The following is a 23,202-nucleotide window of genomic DNA, read 5'->3' on the forward strand; positions in this document are numbered from 1 at the left end:
CCTGCCAGACCTTAAACTTTATTATGAATCAGCCGCTTTTTGTTGGCTGAGAGAATGGATGCTTCTTGAAAACACTGATGTGCTGGATTTGGAAGGTTTCAAAAATGTATTTGGGTGACATGCATATCTGTGGTACGATAAGGTTAAAGCACACAAAGCGTTTAAAAACCATATTGTCAGAAAAGCACTGTTTAATGTCTGGATAAGATATAAGGACTTGTTAGAAAATAAAACCCCAAGATGGCTGTCACCAATGGAAGCAAAGGCTCAGAAAAAACTCAATATGGAGGCCAAATGGCCGAAGTATTGGGAAATTCTGGAACAAGAGGGAGAAAGATTAAAACTGCAGAGTTTTGAAAAACTAAAAAACAGAGTGCGAGATTGGCTCCATTATTATCAAATAATGGAGGCATATAATTTGGACAAAAAAATTAGGTTTCCAGGTGGAAAAATCAAAATGGGAAACAGAATTGTTAGACCCCAAAGTTAAGAATTTGTCAAGAATGTATAACTTGCTGTTGAAATGGAATACTCAGGATTAACACTGTGTTAAGAACACTGTGTCCCTGTGTTCTTAAAAAATAAATGAAAAGAAATCTTGAAGGAATGGGTTTCTGTGCAGTCAGTTTGAAACTGACCCCAAATCCCCATTTTTCCTCCTCCAAGGGAGCATTTCTAAAATGCTCTAACTTGAGCTCTTGAGCCAAAACCCAGCTGTATAAACAAGTGCTCAAAGCGCTCTCCTTTATCAGTCTGTGACAGCAATGGATGGCCTTGGCTGTTCCAGTGGAGCAGGGATGGCACTCTGTCTATCTTATCTTACATCCTGACCACACTCTGATGCACAGACTTAGTCCGGGAATGGTGCCAGGAGTTGGTGACCTCTTGCTCCAAGGTAAGAGTATAGGAACAGGAATAGGAAACCCTTTTATGGTCAAGAATACAGGAAGAGGAAAACCCTTTTATGGTTAAGAGTAAGGAGCAGGAACATCTGTGATGTCAACTTGTGTGTATAAGCTGACGTGGCTGGATTCCTGGGGAAGGGGGGAGAGGGTGCCTGGAGGATATATATACTGCATGAAATCTCTCATTTCTTTGGACTTGCTTTGGACTGACCACGCAAGTGCCTTCTGCTATCCGGAGATCAGAATAAACTCTTTCTCTGAATCAACCTCGGTGTCATTTGACTTCCTTCCTCCCTCCCGGGAGCAACGCAGACCCCACCAGTCGGTAAAGTCTAATAAGGCTACAATCTTATGGCTTTTCTGCTGACACGTTTTGCCCTCTGGCATCAGCCCTCCAACTCATTTGAGTTTTTCAAGTCTATCTTTCAATCAACCTGTAATACAGGGCAGTGTTTATTTTCCCTAAAAATCCAGATAAATAACTGAGATTCAGTGACAGAAGATTTCCAAGGCTACCCAGGGAATTGGTGCCTGAGATGAGATTTGAACCTAGAACTTCTTGGATCACAGCTCTTGGCTGCTGTGCCACATCACCATCCAAAATTATGGTAGTTTTATATTGCTGATTTTAACAGCTTTCTGTAATATGTCACAGTCCTGTTTAAAAATGTATAACAACAACAACAACAACAACAACAACAATTTGTTGTGAGCTTCCCTAGTCTCCCATTGAAGAGGAGAGGTGGACTGTAAAGGAATGAATATGATTCTCTTCTCATGCTTCTAATACCTCTTTATCTGCAGCAGCACAAATTCCTGCTTATGATTTGGTAGCAAAAGTAGCTTGTCACAATCTGGGTGCCCAGAGCATTAGATAAGCCGATATAGTTTTATTGGACTAGCCTATTATCTGCATGGAAGCATGTAGACTTTTAAGTTGCAGTAGGTGCTTCATCAGGAAGAGCAGCAAGTTTATTTCTTTTCAGAGCTTTGGCTCCCTGGATTTTAAAGCCTCTTGGAAAGAACTATAAGAACAGCTGATGACGAGATGAGACTGAGTCTTTCTAGCTTTGCTTCCCCAGTCAGATGCTTCTAGGAAGCTCACAAAGAAGGTTGGAGCTATTAGTCTTATTTCATTTCTTGCATTCAGAAATGTAGTTTTTGTCCGTAAGCTGCCTTGAGTCCCGTCAGGGGAAAAGGTGGGGAATAATAATAATAATAATAATAATAATATACTTCCGTACGTAGAACTATCAAACTATCAATGACCAAGATCAATGATAGACTTACCATCAACCAATTTGCCAAATCCATGGTCAAAACTCTCTCACACAGTTTCCTGGAAATCTAAAACCCTTTTCTATGCTAAGTGCAGCTGCTTTTTCTGTACAGCCTTCCACCTGGAATGGCTTGGGAGTGATTCCACATCACATCATCTTACATTGTGCTATTCCCAAGGCATTCTGGGAACACATAGCTGGTGGGAAGAAGCAGACAGAGGCTGATGCCATGTCCTGATGGAGGCTCACTAGAATGTCTTTGGAGCCATGTGATGCAACATAATGTCACTCCCATGGTGCTCCATGAAGTGCAGCCAACTGGTAGGCTTGCCATACATCAGGAAAATTCCTGACATGTCCTGTTTCTCAGGTGTAAAAATGGCTAAATGGCTTTGGGGGGGGGGGAATTTGTCGAATCAGCAAAATGCCAGGGAAAACCGCGATGGAAAAAGCAGTGGAATTAGCTCACTATTTTGGTGGTTTCCTAAAAGGTCAACAACTTTGCGGGTGTCAGGAATTTTACTTGAAATATGGCAACCCTACCAACTGGAAGCAGGGCATTGTGAGATTTTTTAAAAGTTTAAAACCAATGGGGGAAATAGAAAATCCCACTGCCACCTTGTAAAGTGAAGGTTTCTTCCCTATTATAAAATTTTGGAAAATTTCTCACCCTCCACTCAGTTGGCCCAGTATACCTGAAGGAGCGTCTCTACCCCCCATCATTCAACCCGGACACTGAGGTCCAACTCTGAGGGCCTTCTGGCAGTTCCCTCCCTGTGAGAAGTGAGGTTACAGGGAACCAGGCAGAGGGCCTTCTCGGTAGTGGTGCCCACCCTGTGGAATGTCCTCCCATCAGATGTCAAATAAATAAACAACTATCTGAAGTTTAGAAGACATCTGAAAGCAGCCCTGTTTAGAGAAGTTTTTAATGACTGATGTTTTAATGTATTTTTAATCTTTTGCTGGAAGCCGCCCAGAGTGGCTGGGGAAACCCAGCCAGATGGGCAGGGTATAAATAATAAATAATACATTATTATTATTATTATTATTATTATTATTATTATTATTATTATACTTTTGTTTCTCCCTCATCCCCAACATTTTTTTAAAAAATCCTCCCCCTCCTCCTCCCCCTCCTCCTCCTCTTCCATTTTAATGCTATCTTAAGCTAGCAGCCATCACCAAATCTTGAAGCAAAAGATTCCATAAGTTAATTATGCCTTCTGGGGGAATTTTTTTTCCTTTGGTCTGTACTGAACCTAATGCCAATCAATTTCATCGAATGACTCTGAGATCTAGTATAACAACAGAGGCAGAAAAGTGTGGAACTTACTAATCAATTACCCAAATCTTACAGCTAATGAATTCTCTAGGAAAAATACGAAGCATTGCACAGATCCTCTTTCCATATAGCTACAGCATGGAGAAGAATTGAGAAGGAAACATTTTAATTATGTTTTGTTACCAATTCTAATGATTCTATTGTTGACTCTCTTGTTTGAGGAAATGAAAGCTCAATGCCAAATATTTAAGTTGAGCAGAAATGAAGTTGAGCAAAAGCTATTAACAGAAAGTAATAATGTAATATAGTGATTTTTTTAAAAAAAATTTTTTTGCTTGGCTGATAAAGAGAAGGTGATGGAAAGGTATTTTCCCCCCTTTTGCCGAATCATATACCCAGATGCTTTATTTACGTAATCAAATGAACACATCAATTTGTTATGTATGTAGCTAGAGGAACATTGGGCATATGGAACAAAGGGCCCATGGGAGAATAATCTCACTCATCTAGGGGGGGGGAAAGAGTGCTAATAGAGTAATTTGTTAATTATGAATTCTAAATTGTCCACCAAGGCTATTTATTTCTAAATTATCACTTCCTAGAATTGAACAAGATCCTGCGCAAAAAAAAAGTAATTAGAGTTGCACTTTTTTTTGCTTATGTCTCAGTTGCTTTTGAGAGCAATCAATTTGACAAGTATCCCAAGAGCTACCTCAGCAGCAGATGGTCTGTACACTCAGGTCTATCAGTACAGAGCACCAACAACACAAAAGATAAAACAATTTCACGCTTGTCATTAAGTCCCGGAGATACAGTGCTATACTGAATTATTTTCAAATTAAGCTGCTTACCTTCGATGGAACAGAGCAGAGGGGGAAACCTAAGAAAGCATTCATTCATCGATAACATCTTGATATAAGGGTCCCTTGTAAAGAAGCAGGGATGGGGGAGACATGGGTTATGTTAAGTTGTGGGTGAACATATCAGACAACACAGCGATTCTTTATTCAGAGGCCAGAACAGAACTGAAATGAGGGGCTCAGTCAGCCTGCTTATATAGAGCTCCAGTACCTTGTTACTGTAACAACTTTCTAAAACTATCCAATCACTGAACGTCACTTTCGATGCTTCATTTGCATAACTATCTACAGTATCCATCCAATCACTGAACGTAACTTTCGATCCTTCATTTGCATAACTATCTACAGTATCCCCCTGCTGGCCCAGGGTGAGAACTTCAGTACATAACAGATTAAGTTCTCATTTCCATGCAAACCCAACTAATTCACATTTTTTTGGAACAACACGTAAGCAGAAAGACAACTATCCTTTGAAATCCATACTTCTCCAATGGTTGTGATGCAGTTCTATAACCTTAAAATGCATTTATTGGGATAAAATGTGCACACACAAGCATATACACGATATTATTGGAAATAATGTGCAAAATTCTATTATGGGAAATTGCTCAAATGTGTATATTGGGGGCAGTGCTGTTTGTTTGTTTTTGTTTTTTTAAAAATCACCAGCTCATGTGGAAATTGGACAAACTGAACATTAAGGAAATGAGAAACAGAGAAAAACCAAAATGGAGAAATTTGTCCTTTCCTAGCACGCACGCACGGGCACACACACACACCCATTAAAATAACCCCAGAGCAGGACACTATATAATAAAGCATAACACACAATCAGGCATAAGTTAGACAAAACATCATTACATTCCCTCTGCCCCACTGCACAACTTGCGTCCCGTTTCACATTAGAATAAACTCTGTCTGTGCAATCATGAATTACAGGGCAATCCTATCCAGATCTGCTCAGAAGTAAATCCCATTAAATTTAATGTGGCTTACTCCCAAATAAATGGGCATAGGATTGCAGTCTGATTGTTTTGATCTCTGAAAACACTTTAAGCTGTTCTTCTCTGGCAGCCAGTTTTACTGAATCATTTATTGTTGCCCAGTTTATTGCAGCTCTTAGCTTATAGCTTACACACTACCTCCCTACCTACCTAGACAGATAAGCAGCTATCTGAATGATTAATTAATATGCCAAAATAATCATAAACCTGGTGCAAATACTATATTATACTAACCACTACAGATGGGTGAGTCTGTGTTTTCCCAGTCAATTATACTTTTGCCTATCTTTATTTTGTCCTGTTTCCACATTATTCTGCCTTTTTTTAAAAAAAAAATCCAAACTACATTTTAAAAAATCACTTTTAAATATATATTTAAATGCACCTCACAATATATTTTCTCTCAAAAGATACCTGTGACAACACACATTAGAAGATACTTTCTCTCAAAATACACATACCTACATGTATCTGCTCCCAAAATACAAAAGACACTTATATGAGCTGCGTTGAAGCATAGCAGAAGGGGAATAATAGAGCCTTCTGACCAGGAGGACAACAGGCTTCCAACCATTGCAAACTCACAGTGGCTTACTCTGTTCCTGCCCTTTGTACACTCTAGTTCACTCTTGACCTTTGTACCTCTTTGTCTATGCTTCCAAGGGTAGGGGAATCAAGGGCAGCAATGGCTGGCAATGAATTCATTTGAAGGATATTCAGAGGAACAGTAGGAAAGCAACCTCTTTCCAAAAATGTACCAGACACATTCATTATGACATGGAGAAATTGGGTCAACGTGCCCTCCAAAGGTACACTTTTATACAGTAGTGACCCAGGTGGTGCGATGGACTTGGACAGGGTTGGTGCAGGGCAGGACAAGGCAAGGTGATGGTGAGGTCAAGCCTGTGCAGGCTCACCAGTGGAACCAATCCAGTGCTCCCATTAGTATGTCTCCATAGCCCCAACCTTACTGGCACCCTTCCTTGCCCTTCCTGCTCCAGTTCTGCCCAGGAGAGCAATGCCAGAGGTTCTGCAGTTCTGCCACCTCATGAATCATTATACTGCATAGCAATGGCATCAGGCGGCAATGTGCCAAGAATCAGTATTGTTGCAAGTTTGTTCTGTGCCAGGGAACAAATGAGTGGGCCCCATCCCTCGCCTGACTGGTAGTGAAAAGGACAACAGAGGGAGAGATGGGCTAGAAGCAGGCAGAAGACAAAGACTGAGAGCCATGCTTGATTTCTGCTTGAATCCAAGGTTGTGACCATGGGAGAAGCAAGACCTTTTGGGGTGTTGTTGTGAGCCCTTCCATGGTAGGCTCAGGTACCACTGAGCCTCTTGGGCTTGCTGATTGGAAGGTCGGAGGTTCGAATCCACTCAACGGTGGAGAGCTCCTGTTGCTCTGTCCCAGCTTCTGCCAACCTAGCAGTTTGAAAGCATACCAGTGCAAGTAGATAAATAGGTACCACTGTGGAGGGAAGGTAAACAGTGCTTCTGTGTGCTCTGGCTTCCATCACAGTATTCCGTTGTGCCAGAAGTGGTTAACTGTCCAGAGGTCCTTTACCTTTACCTTTAACCTTATGTGTAAATAAACCATATATCATAAAGACACCACAGTCTCTGCTGTCCCTCATTCTGAGGAAACCGAACCCTAGGTAAATTCCTGGAACCGCTGGAATCTCATACCACTAGGAGATAGGGGTAGCGTGCAACAATATTTACACATCCTAAATATTGGGAAATAGAAGGAATAATCAACTTCTTTGCGCAGCCTCTGTGGGGGAACTCTCAAAATGGTGCTGCGATATATGAGGAGCGTTAATTAAACATTTTTTATTTTAAAATTATTTATTTATGACATTATCCCAATCATTAGCATTTACTCCTTTATCTATTCCAGTACCATTTTGAGCCTCACCCTGTCTTTTGCTATATTATTGCTATAAATAATAATAATAATTCTACGAACATAAGAAGAGCCTGCTAGATCAGGCCAAAAGGCCCATCAAGTCCAACATCCTTTTCTCACAGTGACCAATCAGATTCCTATGGAGCCAGTGTGGTGTAGTGGTTAAGAGCAGTGGGCTCGTAATCTGGTGAACTGGGTTCGATTCCCCACTCCTTCACATGCAGCTGCTGGGTAACCTTGGGCTAGTCACACTTCTCTGAAGTCTCTCAGCCCCACTCACCTCATAGAGTGTTTGTTGTGGGGGAGAAAAGGAAAGGAGATTGTAAGCCGCTTTGAGACTCCTTAGGGTAGTGATAAAGCGGGATATCAAATCCAAACTCCTCCACCTCCTACTCCTCTTCTTCTTCTTCTATGAGAAGGCAGGACCTCAGCACAATAGCACCTCTCCCCTCATGTGGTTCCCTGCAACTGGTGCTCAGAAGCTTGTCATCTCTGACTACAGTGGTAGAATATAGCCATGGTGGTTTGCAGCCACTGTTAGCCTTATTCTCCATGAATTTATCTAACCTTCTTTTAAAGCCATACAACTTGGATCCATCGCTGCCATCACTACCTCATTGAATGCCAGCCAGCAGGAGTGGGGTGAATCTCAGCCCTCCCTCAGTTCAGTCTTACGAGCAGGTGATCAGAAGACATGTCCCAGCCAATTGGTTGGACCATGCCTGGAGCCACATAGTCTTTCCTTCAGGTGGCTCCCCATCTCACTGCCCACGCTGTCAAGTATGTTTCTTATTTTCTGCTGCCGATTTGTAGTTAATAAAGACAAGACCCTTTATTCCATTTAATTATTTCATGCCTCAATTTCAGTGTGAAGGAGGCAGATTCTGCTGTTCAAGAACGAAGATGGATTCTTTGGAGAACGAAGACGGATTCTAGAAATTCCCCATATGGCATCTCTTTCTCAGTAGGTCAGAGTTGAAAGTATCAATAGATTCTCATGCTCAGTGCTCACTGACTCTGTGTATATAGGTTGCTGTTATGTCCCAGGATCTCTGGCTCAAGGCCAGTGTGTGTGTGTTTTTATACTGTAGGATACATAAACAAGTTACTTGATATGTCCTCTGCCAGAAAGCTGGCTCCCTGCAGTGCCCTGGTCTTAAATGACATAGCATTTTCTGAAGGAAGGTTTCTTTCTTAAAAGAAAAAGAAGGTTCATGTGCAGGCAGAATTGCTGCTGGGAATATTTCTCTCAGAGCTGTCATTCTGAATTTCAAACAAAATAACCACTCTTTTGAATACGGCAGCACACAACAGACTGAATGATGCATCTCTCTCTCTCTCTCTCTCTCTCTCTCTCTCTCTCTCTCTCTCTCTCTCTGCAGATGAAGCCAGGTGTTTGTTCTTACTCTCTCCCTCTCCCTTGTCTGCATTTCTGAACCAATGACATTCTCATTTAATTCCATTCCCCCATGCCTACAGCTACCAAAATTAAATCTCCCATTAACACATAATGTGGTCTATGACCTGTGCCTCGCATATCTACTGTAAAATTGCATTAAGCAGTCTTTTGAAGAAATAACTTTTATTCCCCACCCCTACCCCAACACAAGCAACTAGAAGAATTCCAAATCAGACAGGAACAGATGCTAGGATTAAATAGGAAGACTATGCTGGGAAAAGAAATGCAAATTCTTCTGACAGGACAAGATGCACTTTGAAGCGATGGTGCAAACAAACTTGGGTAGTGAACCAGCCCTTTATTTTTTTGTCTCAGGCTCAGAGATAGGACGCAATTCACTATGAAGCCACAGTACAAACAAAGCTTAGTAAAAAACAGATGGCCAGATCTGACAATTTTGGTTTCTCTCAACTTCTCACCAAGGCTGCACCTCCACAGGCACATACTTCCACATGTGGTGGGAATTTCCTAAAATCCACCTCTTCTGGACAGCAGTCCTGTAAGAGATATGCAAAATAACAGGTATTGGAACTCACCCCAGAACTGGCCCTACTGGACATCTTCCAAGATCATAATGACCACTCACATTATACAGAACTTATAACCCACCTACTCTCAGCAGACAGAAGCCTCATAGCCAGACACTGGAGAGACCTGTCAGGAGTAAAAATGAATCAATGGTATCAAATTGTATGGCAAACGGCCTTACTAGAAAAGCTAACCAATAAACTGAAACCGACATGGGGACAAATAGAAGAGGACACCTTCACCCCAGTATGGCTCTGCTTTATCATATACACAGTCCAACAAGACAACAACAAAAATCCACCGACAGCATATGAATCAATCTGGCTTACCTGATTCAACAAGTTCTCTCCCCATCACAAATGCAAACAAACCCCACTGCAGCCAACCACAGACAACCAACCACACCATGCCCCCAGTACCTCTCACTATCAAGGAAATGTAATAAACGAATAGAAAGAGAATCTACCCAGTTGACACAAAATCCCACACGTACACTATACAAAAGAATATAACCCTCACCACCATCCTCCCCCCTTCTTCCCTGACCTTATACTGTACTCAACACTAAGGTCTCACAACAAATGTAACTGATTTGTAAGAAAGACTATACAACCTGAAAAAAGAAGAAGAAGAGGCATGTACTTTTGGAAACAAAGAAAATCTTTAATTTTTTACAAAAACTTCTCATTTTTTCCAATCTTAAATTCAGTTCTCCACATTTCTAGATCAATTGCCAATTATTATTTTTTCAGCAAGTAGTATGAAAATTCAGCAGCATTTTAGTGTAAATTTCTCCTAATATATACATTTTTGTGTGTGAAAATTTCCCTAACATACACCCTTTTTTTTGCAAAACAATTTCCCCTAATATAATGAAGGTATGAAAGCTATTTTCATGAAAATGTGCATTTTTATGCACACCTTTCACTAGCAAATGCATTTCTGTATGTATTACAGTGGTGCCCCGCAAGACGAATGCCTCGCAAGACGAAAAACTCGCTATACGAAAGGGTTTTGCGGTTTCTGAGCTGCTTCACAAGACAAATTTCCCTATGGGCTTGCTTTGCAAGACGAAAACGTATTGCGTTTTTTGCAAGTTTGTTTCCTTTTTCTTAATACAGTTGTGACTTGACTTCGAGGAGCAACTCATAGAACGCGGTGTGATAGCCTTTTTTGAGGTTTTTGGTGATTTTTGAAGCTTTTCCAAAACTTTTCCGACACCGTGCTTCGCAAGACGAAAAATTCACTAGACGAAAAAACTTGCGGAACGAATTAATTTCGTCTTGCGAGGCACCACTGTACTTGGAGAACTGCATTGCAAAATTTGGAGAAGTGTGGCTTTGGTATGTTTGCCTTTAAATGTGAATGGCATTGAATTTCTTCCTCATCCCTACTTGGTTGCGAATCAGCTGATCTAATTTATGGTCAAAGATGGGACAAGATACACTTGGACCATGTTGCAAACTGAGCTTGGTAATGAATCAGCTGAACTGCTTTGTGCTTTAAAAGCACCATTTTGGAAAAGCAGGAGAGGCAATCGTAATATTAATCTCGACTCCCATGTGAATGTTTCTTAGAAATATTATATCTTTCTTGACTGTGCAATATTTTCAACAGTAACCACTAAAATTAAATCAGGAGTCCTGGTTTGATTATTGCTGTTCTTTTGTAATTTGACCTTGACTATATCCATTATTAGAATCTACTCAAATGATGTCCCTGTTCTTCTGTGAATGTTCTGCTCATTAGTCATGGTAAAGGTCTTTACACCCTTTCTTTTTCCCTTACAGACTCAAGGGAGTTTACAGATAAAAACAGAAATCACTGAAACATAGAAAAAACAATAATTAAAAAACAATTATACATCAATAGAATTAAAACCACACACACACACACACACACACACACACACACACACACTTAAAATATGCAAATAATTGCATTAAAAACAACATGGCACCAGTCCATTCATCAAACCAGTCAATTCCTCAAATCTTTTTGAAACAGGAAGGTACTCACCTGCTGGTAGAAGGACAACAAGGAAGGAGCCAGTCCAGTTTCTCCAGGGAGGAAGTTCCAGGGTCTGGGAGCAGCCACCAAGAAGGCCCTTTCCCACCTCCTCACCAAGTATGCATTTGAGGGGGCGGGACCAAGAGATTGGCATCCCCTGAAGATTTGAAAACTGAGGCAGGTTTATGTGAGGGAATACAGTCTTCCAGATGGCTTGGACTTAAGCCATGCAGGCTTTATAGCTCATAACCAAAACTTTAAATTGTGCCAAGAAACAGACCAATAGCTAGTGGAGCTGTTGTAGCAAGGCACCATATGATTCCCTGAGCGCTTTTCAAAATTGGAGCATGTTACAGTAAATCCTAAGTATATAATTTCAGCTTTAACTTCATTGCTTCTCTGCCACCCCCCTTTATCACTTCTGACATAGGACACATAAGTTTGAGTTTTAATGCAAAACAGCATTGCGCAATTAGCAATTCTTCCCCAACTCCCCCCTAAATCTGTAAAAAAGAAAACCCACTTTAGGTATTCAAAATGCTTCACCATGAGTGTTTACAAATGACTCCTTGAGGCATGATGTTTGAGAGTCTCTGGAGAAGTTGCTGTCGGCATGCAGAGAGCCACAAGCCCAGCTGGTTAGCCCCAGCTGGGTTGTCTCCTTCCAGCCATCCTGCTGCAACGACCCATCGGCCTCTGGTCCGACATAAAACAGCGACCCGGGCTTCAAAGCCAGGCCACACTATTTCAGCTGAGCGAACTGCATGCACAGAATAGGTGTGAGGCTTGGAGAAGCATACTACAACTACGCATTTATTAATCATAAATCAGGACAAAGAAACATGTCGTCTCTCTTTGTCTTCTCAGAGAGACAGAGAAAAACAAAAGCTATAACACAACGGAAGTTCCCAGCATACTGTGCTGGAATGTAAACAGACATGTGACACGCAACAGTTCCATGTCTGCTTCTTAAGGTGGAATAGAAATCTCAACAGTTGCATGGTGTTTTGTTTTTGTTTTAAAAATGAATAGAAAATGTATCCAATGTTTCTTTTTATGGATAATTCCCCTTGAGAGCCAGGCACATTGCTCTCAGGGAGGTTTGTTTGTTTTCAATGTGTCAGCATTAGGATCCCAGATCCCCTCATGTAATGATTTTCTTTTAAAATAGCAAAGAGAAGGCAGAGAAGCAGCTCTCAGACCACCTTGTATGGCTTCTGTAAGTTATCTAGAGTATTTAGCAATGTGGTTATACCTGAGCAAACAAACAAGTCAATTTGCACATTGGCTAGGATGGTGCAGATCCTGTGATTCTGCATAGGTATATTCTTTTGCTGGATTCCCACCCCATCCCTAGTTCAGACCCCAAAATCAGGACCACACTAATAAAACTGACACAAAAGTAGGTGTCAGGGGTTCAGAGACAGAGGCACAGGTGAGGGAGGAGACGGAGAGCGACGAGGAAGAATCCCAGGACAGTGAGGAAGAGGATGACAATGACTTGAGATCTTCCATGAGTCTCTCAAGTGAATCGGAGGATTCTCAGGAGGGGGCGCCCCTAGTCAGGACAAGGGGGGTCACAGGGGGGACCTGCCAGGAGCAGGGAAGCAGCAGGGAAACCCCGAGCGGGAGTGGGAGATCGGGGCCGGCTTCCCAGCAGGAACGAAGGGAAGAGAGGGGAGTTCCCAGTGTGACACACGGAGCGGAGCAGGAAAGAGACAGGGGAAGGAGATCGGGGCAGGACGTCCTGCCGGAAGAGGCGGAGAGTAGTACAGGGAGTAGTGTAAGTGTCAAAAGGAAGGTCAGGGGTAGCGAACGCGCACCAAGTTCAAATGTGGAGGCGCGCGGAAATGGAGAAAGCCCGGAGGAGGAGCCTAGCCCCAAAGCACGAAGGAGGGGGGAACAGGCATCTGAGGAATCCGCTTCAGGAGAGAGCAGGAGGGAAGGAACCCAGGGGGGCAGAAAGACCCTGCGGAAAAGGAAAGACAGGAAGAGGTGGTCTAGCACAAGCCTCTTAAGTTGGTGTAGAGGCGGGACCGACTCAGAGGGGACTTCAAATGTCTGACGTTAGAGACGCGGGGCTGCGCGCCTCGGTTGTGGAACCAATAATGAACTGCAATAAACATCCTTGTATATAAGAAGAGCTTGGCGTTGGTCTTTTGTGAGCTGAGACCTGAGGCAGCCCCTGACAGTAGGTTTCAAGACAAAGAAGAAAAGCACTTATTTTTGTGTCAACATATCAACATGTTGTGATCATTGCCTGAAGGGTTGGTGAAGACCACAAGCACAAAGTAAAATTCACATTTACCTTGCCCCTTTGTGAGGTCCTCAGAAATGTGTGACCCCATTCATTAAGATGTGCTGCTTGTGCAAACTGCTGCCTGTGTGTATGTGTGTGTCTTTGTGGAGATTTACATAATTGTGTTAGTTTAAACCAGTGATGGCCAAACATGGCCCTCCAGCCATTCTGGGACTACAATTCCCATCATCCCTGACCACTGGTCCTGTTAGCTAGGGATGATGGGAGTTGTAGTCCCAAAACAGCTGGGGGGGAATCACTGGCTTAAACAGTGGTATAGTACTGCAACTTTCTGTTCTTTGCTCTCAAATGCCCTGCTTGGGGGAAGGATGGTTCTTTCTGGCTTTGTTGTATGAGGTCCAGGGGGTTGTGGGAAAATAGCATAACTCCTCTGGAAAGACTGAGGTGGGTATGTTATCACCCCCAAGCAAGGGCCTTGGGTTGTTAGCAATTGGTAGACTTCTCCTCAACACCATGTATTTTTTTAGGATACAATGGACATATCTTCATTGATATCTATAAGGGAAGGCAGAGCTCATGGCTAGAAAACTCTACTTCCCATCATCTCCAGCCTACTTGGCAAATGGTCCGTGATGACGGGAGGTGTAATCCAATAACATCTGGGGGTCACCAGGTTTTCTATCCCTTGGCATGGACCCACATGAAAAACAAAACACAGATTTTGATCCCTCCCCTAAAACACTGAATGGAATACGTGGGGAAATAATTCAATGTGATTAACAGCCAGACCTGCCCATCAAAACAAAAGGGTTCCCATCTCACCATCCTCTCTCTTCTCAAGCTCTATTGGTTTCCTCAGTCAGTTTGGCTTCCTTTCTCAGAAAGAAAGGAAAACAACATTGCCACATATGTTTTAGCCAGTCAAGACCACAATCCAACACAGAAGTTTAGGGAATCCTTGGTTTGCTGTGAGATGCTTTGTTAATGGCAGAAATGGCAGAAATATGAGAACCTTCCCCAAATCACACCGATTTCCCCAAATCACACACCCCTGATAAATATTACAGCCACTGCTTCTTCTTCTAAAGTGTTGTTGTTGTTAGCTAATTAAATGTATTAGTTGCCTTTTTGCCATGGCAATTCAAATTGATTTACAATATTTTAAGCAAATGCACGCATACATTAAAACCAGCATTAAAAAACATACTAAAAGCAAATTCTATACAGCTAGATTAAACATCATGAGTACTGCTGTGTGCACTTGTTCAGAAACAGGGAGGGAGGGAGGGAGGGAGGGAGGGAGGGAGGGAGGAAGGAAGGAAGGAAGGAAGGAAGGAAGGAAGGAAGGAAGGAAGACTTATAAATTGCCTTACAGCCTGCTGCACAATGGCAGCACAACATCACTGGTGTAAACTTGTACTAGAATGGGGGGGGGGATCAATGTGGTGCTTTGCAAATGTTGTTGGACACCAAGTCCCATCAGTTCCAGCTAGCATGGTCAGTGGACAGAGATGATGGGAGTTGTAGTCCTGCAACTTCTGGCAGACTCCTTGTTGACAACCCATGCTCTAGAGAGACACGGGGGGGGGAGGGTAAGCCATCTCCTCAGTCTGGCATTGCACTAGCACTAGGATCACTATAAAGAAGCTCCCACACCATGCAGAATTCCCAGGGAATTCTGGGAGGTACAGAGGTGGCAGAATCAACTTTTGGCAGCTAGCCGTGAAGCGGCAACTGAAAGTGAACCGTCTAGTTCTGCCAGTCATGGAATGGATGGGTCATGGCATGCCTCACATTAACTGAAGCACGGGAACAGAAGAAACAGATGTTAATTTCCTGTTAAAGCTGAGTTAGTTAATTCTACACAATGTCTGTCAATGTACCTTTTGTAAATCCATGTGAATGTCGCGTCTCTGTAAAAAAGGGCTGGGGTTTTCTGCTCGGGAAACCCAACTTAAAAGAACACAGCTAGTTAAAGATGCAGAACACTAAGTATGAATAGAGTATGCTGAAATGGAATGTACGGCTGAAAGACAAACTCGGTGTTATCATGGCTCCAGGCAGAGCAGCCTGTAAATCAATGGTAGGCCAATCAATAAGGCAATCTAATGGGACCACAAGAATACAACTTGAAATTCTAGATGTTGAACTCAGATTTTGAATGGAACTGCCAGCGTAACTGAGCTATATCTTAAATTATTTGGAGAAACAAAAGACTTTTGAAAATCTATGACCCCATTCTTTTTGATAGCGCAAGTCAACTGTAAGTTGAAGTCAACTGTAAAATAGTCAATAAAAGTAATAATTCTCTTAATGGCTACATTGTAATCTCTCTCTCTCTCTCTCTCTCTCTCTCTCTCTCTCTCTCTCACTCTCTCTCTCTCACACACACACTCACAGATTTTATTTTTGCTGCGAATCCATCACACTCTCTCCTGTTTTGATTCTGCCTGAGGCCTTGACTACGGGGCTACCTTAGAGACTGTGTATCTCCCACTCAGAGCAAACTTGTGAAAGAGAAAAACAAAAACAGGCTGGATGCTGTTGGATTTGACTAGGGTCTACCGTATTTTGGTTTTTGGCACAGCACAGGTCCTGATTTGATAATGGGGAGTTTTGATGCAAAACTCAATTCTGTCGCTTTTTGAAACGATTGAGCCATGTGCAGAAATTTAAGTCAGTGGTAAATTATAATCTCAAGTAGTACTAATGGAGTCTCATTCCATTTCTATAGATCTCTAACTTACTTTCTGACTGATTAGATGCCTCTCTACGGTCTAGGAGGACTACTCCTAAATGAAAGGATCGGATCCTAATAACTGTGTAAGTTAAGCTATGCCATCCACCTGTATTTCACTTATTATTCATAATGGCAGACTGAAGAGGTATTAACAAAAGGTCTATAATTATTTTATAATGGCAGCGCCTGTACCTATTTAAATAAAATTATAGCCAGATCTATTTTTACAGTTGTCTAACGTCTAGTGATTTTTCAAGCCATTGTGGGGAAACAGCCATTTTAATAGGCCGTGAGTATGATTTGTGGAATAATATGGGTGGTTTAACAACCACGTAGCACAGTTATAAAATCATATTGTTTAACTGGTTTTATTTGAGTGTTTTATTCCTTCAACTAGTGTTGAATAATGTTATATCATGCAAAACCCAGCTTATACAAGGATCCATCGTCCCCTACATTGCATTTAAGCCAAGTTCTTTGTTTGTTCCATTTGTAAACTGCAAGTTGTTGTCATTTGTCTCTTTTCAATCTACTGTCATGGATTAGTGTTAGAGTCCTGATAAGCAACTTGAAAAAATATAAAAATAGGAGCCATATGTTGAGCTGAATACAACCAGCATCACTGACTTTGGCTTTCCCCCCTCTCTTCAATCTCACTTCCATCTCAGTTTATCTGCATGTACAGATGGAAGAGAAATTTGATTCCATTTGCATTTGAGGCAATTGTACCAAATTCACACTTTCTGAAACAGTACACAAATTGAAACAGTGCAGTTCTCCAGCCAAGGGGTATGTACAAAAATGCATGTGCTCCGGTGCAGCTTGTGTACAAATGCATGTATTAGTGATACTTAATGCACAAAAATGCATTATATTACAGAAGGTTGTGCAAAAATGCTGTTGGCAAAAATGTGTGTGTGGGGCAAAACTGCATACAAATGTGTACACTGGAAAAAAATTGAACAAAAATGCCAATGAAGTTTTAAGAGGCCTTTAAAAAGAATTGCAAACTGATGCGGTGAGGTACAATTGATGGGAGGTGGGGAGAAACCTGGGAGAAACTGAAATTGACAGATTCACAATCCCTATCGTATGAATGACAGGACAATGCCCTTGGGGAGTGGACTGGAGAAGAAAGGCCTGTGGGAAAAGCAGCCTCATAAAACCAACATCCTTAAGTATAATTAATGCATGAATGAGTTAAAACTATAGAGTAAGCTATAGTGCCAGGAGTAGCTAGGTCACTCCCCATAACCATGGGAGGTTCCTTGGGAGGAAGGGTTATCAAGTCTTTGTTCTCCCACTTTCCACCATGTGAACTCTACTGGTAAGGAGGTCTAAGCTGCTCCAGGCTTTGACCACATGGCTAAAGCAAGCCATCTTTGTGTTTCTATACAAATAATTTAGAAACTCTAACCACTTTGGAACCAAAATTTTACCGCCTGTGTTTTCTTACTGCTATATGGAAAAGCACATGAATCTGACCCTTGGTTTGTAAGTAAACCCTTTTTAATTTACCAAATGTGTGGTCTCTTTCTATGCTAAGTGTAGTAGGAAACTTTGGACACAACTTAGAAGGGAATATTTCAAAGGACTAACAGACTATATTTCCACACTTTACGTTGCTCCAACTCCCATCAGCTCCAGCCAGCATAGACAATAATGAGGGATGATGGGAGTAGTAACCCAACAACATATGGAGGGCCACAGCCCCCACCATCCCTGCTCTAAATGATGCCCCATTTTACCATACATTTCACTCTTTATTCCTTATTATAATATGTTGTTGTTTAGTCATTTAGTCATGTCCGACTCTTCATGACCCCAGGACCAGAGCACGCCAGGCACTCCTGTCTTCCACTGCCTCCCGCAGCTTGGTCAAACTCATGCTGGTAGCTTCGAGAACACTGTCCAACCATCTCGTCCTCTGTCGTCCCCTTCTCCTTGTGCCCTCCATCTTTCCCAACATCAGGGTCTTTTCCAGGGAGTCTTCTCTTCTCATGAGGTGGCAAAAGTATTGGAGCCTCAGCTTCACGATCTGTCCTTCCAGTGAGCACTCAGGGCTGATTTCCTTCAGAATGGATAGGTTTGATCTTCTTGCAGTCCGTGGGACTCTCAAGAGTCTCCTCCAGCACCATAATTCAAAAGCATCAATTCTTTGGCAATCAGCCTTCTTTATGGTCCAGCTCTCACTTCCATACATCACTACTGGGAAAACCATAGCTTTAACTATACCAATCAGTTTTATACTAGGACTATCCTAGATGTATCAAGTTTTAAAATATTGTAGGCAAATATTTTTTTTGCATGGGCCAACTGATATTTAGCTAAAATATTATTATTATTTCTTTAAAAAATGAATCTCATAGAACTAGACCCATATTGGATTATTTCATGTGTGACATTAATTTTCTGTTTAGCAGCATTGTCATGTGGTGACTTAGATATAGTGAAAAGTAAGGTATACTGGGGGAAATGAATGTTCAACCTTGCTCCTTTGCAATTTTAATGTGAAAATTGTATTTTCCATTTTGCTAAAATGATGCTTGCAAACTAGAAGATGCCTTCATTCAGAAAGGTATCAGTATAGATCTCTTTCCTGGGCAAGCTTATGCTTTCTTCGCTACAAAAAGTTTGTACCGGTTCTGCCAAGCATGCTTCTGGGCTAGAAGACTAGATGGAAATTCAGTTCAGCTTACAAACAAGGCAGCTTTACTCCATCTCCTTTGTGTGAATGTATGTTTCAAGACCACCTCAAGCATCCATTGTCTTGTCTTTATAAGTTTGTTGACAGCCAGGAAAAAAAGATCATCATCATCATCATCATCATCTTCGTTTCTGCTAATACAATAAAAAAATAAAAATAACAAAGACATTAAAATCAGATAAAACCAGCAATAAACAGAATTAATTAAAAACTTCACCCAACAATATATTTAAAAGGTACTACTATCCTCTGCACATTTAACAGATAGACACAACAAAGTCGGGTGATGTTTGTGTGAGGAATCCTAATCTTGTAATTTGACTCTCCCAAGTTTTCATTGTGAAACAAGGGATAAATTCATACAGTACTTTCTTCTGTCTTTCTTCCTGACATTTCCTCACCTGTTATCTTTTTCCAATTCATGTGATCTTGCACATGACATAAAAGCAGCTTCTAGAAATCTAGTGGAATCTGCAAAAATTAGCGCTCTCTTCCATCTTAATCTCCCCCTCAAAAAAGAAATCCATTTGTAACCTGCTAAGTCAGCAAATCACAGGAGTTTTGCATTGTAATTTCCCTGTGGTTTTCATGCTGCTGCTGCTCATACAATGAAATTTGGAGCTCTTTCCCACCATTTAAAATTTAACACGACGTGGTGGTCTGTTGATAAAAAAAGGCACAGTTCCGTGGTGCAACAGGTACTTCAGTATAAAAGGAATTGTAGAAACTGAGACAGAAGTGGTAGCATTTAAACTGCGCAATAAACCCCATGCCTGAATGGAGACAAGGTCATGCCAAACTAAGTTTTCTTCAGAGTAGACCCATTGAAATTAAGAGAATTAATCCATGTCCATTCATTTCAAAGTTCTACTCTGGGTAGAACTAACATTGGTTACAACCCACAAGCCGCAGCACATTATTATTGGTTTGCAAGACCATGGACTTTTTTTTGTACCAGTAGCAGCTGCTGATATAAGGTTTTTTAGACATGATTGCTGGTTTGGGAGCACACCATGATTATTTTTTATTTCAGTTTATTTCAGCTTTCTCTAGTTTAGAGGCAGTACTCTACTGACTACCAGCTTCTGGGGAAAAGATGGAAGAGAGCTATTGCAATTGTGACTTGCTTGTGGGTTCCCTATAGTCAGCTGGTTGGCCAGTATGAGAAATTGGATGCTGATCTGGACAGACCATTGGCCACGTCCATCAAGACTCTCCCTATGCTCTTAAATAAGTAACCCCTTCTTAAGTACTGTACTCTGAAAAAAGTCTGAATTAACTTCAAAAACAGTAGGTATTTCAGCCATAAACTGCATCATGTAACAGAACAATTATCACACACTCAAAAAAGAAAAGAAAAAAGAGTTAGGCTCAAGGGAGGGTGATTCTGTACACCTGCATCCCTGACCTCCATGCATTGTCCCAAAGATTGGAAAATATCCTCAGTTCATAGAGATGGTTCACACAACCAGACACATAGCATTAGGTTTACTTTATTCTAGCACTGTGCCAAACCTGATGTCATGAGAAAACCTCAGCTGAAATGATTGGCTTAGCATTGCCACCTGTTCAGACCTTCAGATAGGGATGTGGGAGAAATTTTATTCAGTTTTCTCTCTCATACACACACACACACAGTTTTACAATTTAAAATACTCATTCTACTCCTTAAGATATCTGTGACTTCCCTTCTTCTTTTTCCATGGTTCATTTTACATATCATAAATCCCTGCATATTTTACAAAAACTATACCATTCAGTATGCCATTATTGCATCCACCAAAACTTATTTACACTGTTGAATTTATCTTAATGCTGCCAGAATTTTCAGTTGTACACAATTATTTCCCATATATTCAATAAACATTTTCCAGTCTTTAGACATTTGATTCAGTTCCCATTGGGTAGGATTCCCCTTCTCTCTCCACACATTGAACCTACACAGTTTTAAAAGATGCACAAAGGGCTAAAGCTATTGGGCTGTGGTGTGTGCATTTTTCACCTGGCTTACTTTTTAATAATAATAATAATAATAATAATAATAATAATAATAATAATAATAATGGGTCCAGAGTCTCAAACCAGCCTGGAAATTGCACTCTGACATCTCTCTCCTCATTGCACATGTGTGCGGCTGATTGTGATTACTCAGTGTTGATGAAAACTCTCTCCCTACCTGTTCAAGGCTCTTTAATATTACTTGACATGTTTGAGGGCTGAATCTTGGCATTGAAAAATAGGTTCTCAGGCTGTGACATTGAAAAATACATTTTAGGAATATGTCCCGGTGAGCCCTAGCTCAGATTAAGTTTCATGCTTTCAACTTACCAGTAGCAGCAATCTAATCGGTTGAGCATCAACAGCTCGGAAGATGTTTTTTAATCTTCATTTTAAGAAGATTTTTTTTTTTTTAAGCGAGCTTCAAAATAAAAATACGAAGCAGGCTTCTAGTTTTTGAGAAGCTGTGTTCAGGTGGTCCTGATGACGCATCTGTCATATCAAATCCATCATGTGCGTTAAGCTTCATAACTCCGCCTGATAATGAAAAATGATGGGGAAATGTACGTTGATACAGCACCTCACAGTGTGGCATCACAGCAAGAGAGTTTTAAAAATGTTTAGATTCCCCAGGTACAAGTTCCGTATGCCTTTTAATGAAGCAAGGACGGACAGCTTTGACTTGCTGCAAAAAAGAAAATATTCCAGTAGGTGTTTGTTTCTCAAATCTTTGTGGGTAATTAATCTTTCTGGTGCCTGAGTTATCTGAAGGCTGATGCTATTAATGTGAGTGTCACACTGCATTGTGTCAGGGAATCCTTTCTTCTCTGTCACCACAGAGTTGTTGCTTACAGAAAGGCAGGTGGGTGAGGGGGAATTCAATACTTTTGTAAATTTCCCCATCCTCATTTATTTATTTATATTTATATCGCACCCTATACCAGGGGTCAGCAACCTTTTACAGTCATGGGCCGGTCCAGCATCCCTCAAACCATGTGGTGGGCTGGACTATTTTTTTTGGGAGGGGGGATGAACAAATTCCTATGCCCCACAAATAACCCAGAGATGAATTTTAAATAAAAGGACACATTCTACTCATTTAAAAATACCAGGCAGGCCCCACAAATGACCCAGAGATGCATTTTAAATAAAAGGACACATTCTACTCATGTAAAAAACATGCTGATTCCCAGACCGTCCGCGGGCCGGATTGAGAAGGCGATTGGTCCGCATCTGGCCCGCGCGCCTTAGGTTGCCTACCCCTGCCCTATGCTGTGGGCTCAGGATGGCTACAACAATTTCATCAGTATCTCTCTATGTCCTGAAAAGTGTCATGACCTCATCATTTTGTCAGGTCAGCTGATATCCTGACACCACGTCCCTAGGAGTAAGCCTCATGGAATTCAGTGGGACTTACTTCTGAGTATATTTGGTGACGTTTTCCACCTAACATATCAATACAATGCAATAAAATTAGATGGAGGAGCACCTATGCTGCTCTTTCAGCTATTCACACATCTTAGTTAGAGGTGGGAGAAAGCATTATTAGAAAATCCACCAAAATTTCAACACACCACAGCCAGACCACCCAAATTTACCTAAAAACTTGCTTTAGGTCAAGTGTGGCCTTCCAGATGTTGCTGAACTACAACTCCCATCATCCTTGGCCATTAGGCATATCTCCTGGGGCTGAGACTATTACATTTCTTTATCCAATACTCATTTCAAAATGGCTCGAATGTTTACAAATAAGCGTTTGCAAATTGCAATAGCACTTAGACCTAAATTTCAAACCTTTACTACACACACTAAAGGCTGATGTAGAGTTGTGTGACTAAATTAAAATGCTCTTTTGGCATGGGGTGGGAGTCAGTGGGGGTGAATCAGTTGCACAAAAGAAGATAGCATGGTCTAATTTCATGCAATGACTGAAAGGCTGAAATTCTTATTTTGTGCACTGATATATAGTTCTACTAAATCACTTCTCCAGATAGAAAAGCAGACTTTGTTTCATGCAAATGATATACAATTTCCTTGTCATTATCCTGTCTGCTGTTGACACAGGTAGATTGGTGGACATGCCAAGAGAAAACGTAGTTAGAGATGGGGAAAATGTGATATAAAAGAGCAATATGCAAACATAAAAATACCTATGGATATTCTTCTGAAACATGCTGAAACACTCAGCGAGACCTTGTGGATTGGATAAAAACTGGCAGCAGATCCCATAATTGTATGGGCATTTTTCTCAGCTACCATG

The 23,202-nt window shown here is 41.3% G+C and overlaps 1 protein-coding gene across 1 annotated transcript in view; it reads right to left on the reverse strand.

Moving 5' to 3' along the window:
- Nucleotides 1–23,202, reverse strand: part of ZNF804A (zinc finger protein 804A) — a 240,386-nt gene that overhangs the window by 16,345 nt on the left and 200,839 nt on the right. The gene's annotated exons all lie outside the window — the stretch shown is intronic.

Source organism: Podarcis liolepis, assembly GCF_965112155.1.
Source record: "Podarcis liolepis genome assembly, chromosome: 1".
NCBI lineage: Eukaryota > Metazoa > Chordata > Lepidosauria > Squamata > Lacertidae > Podarcis > Podarcis liolepis.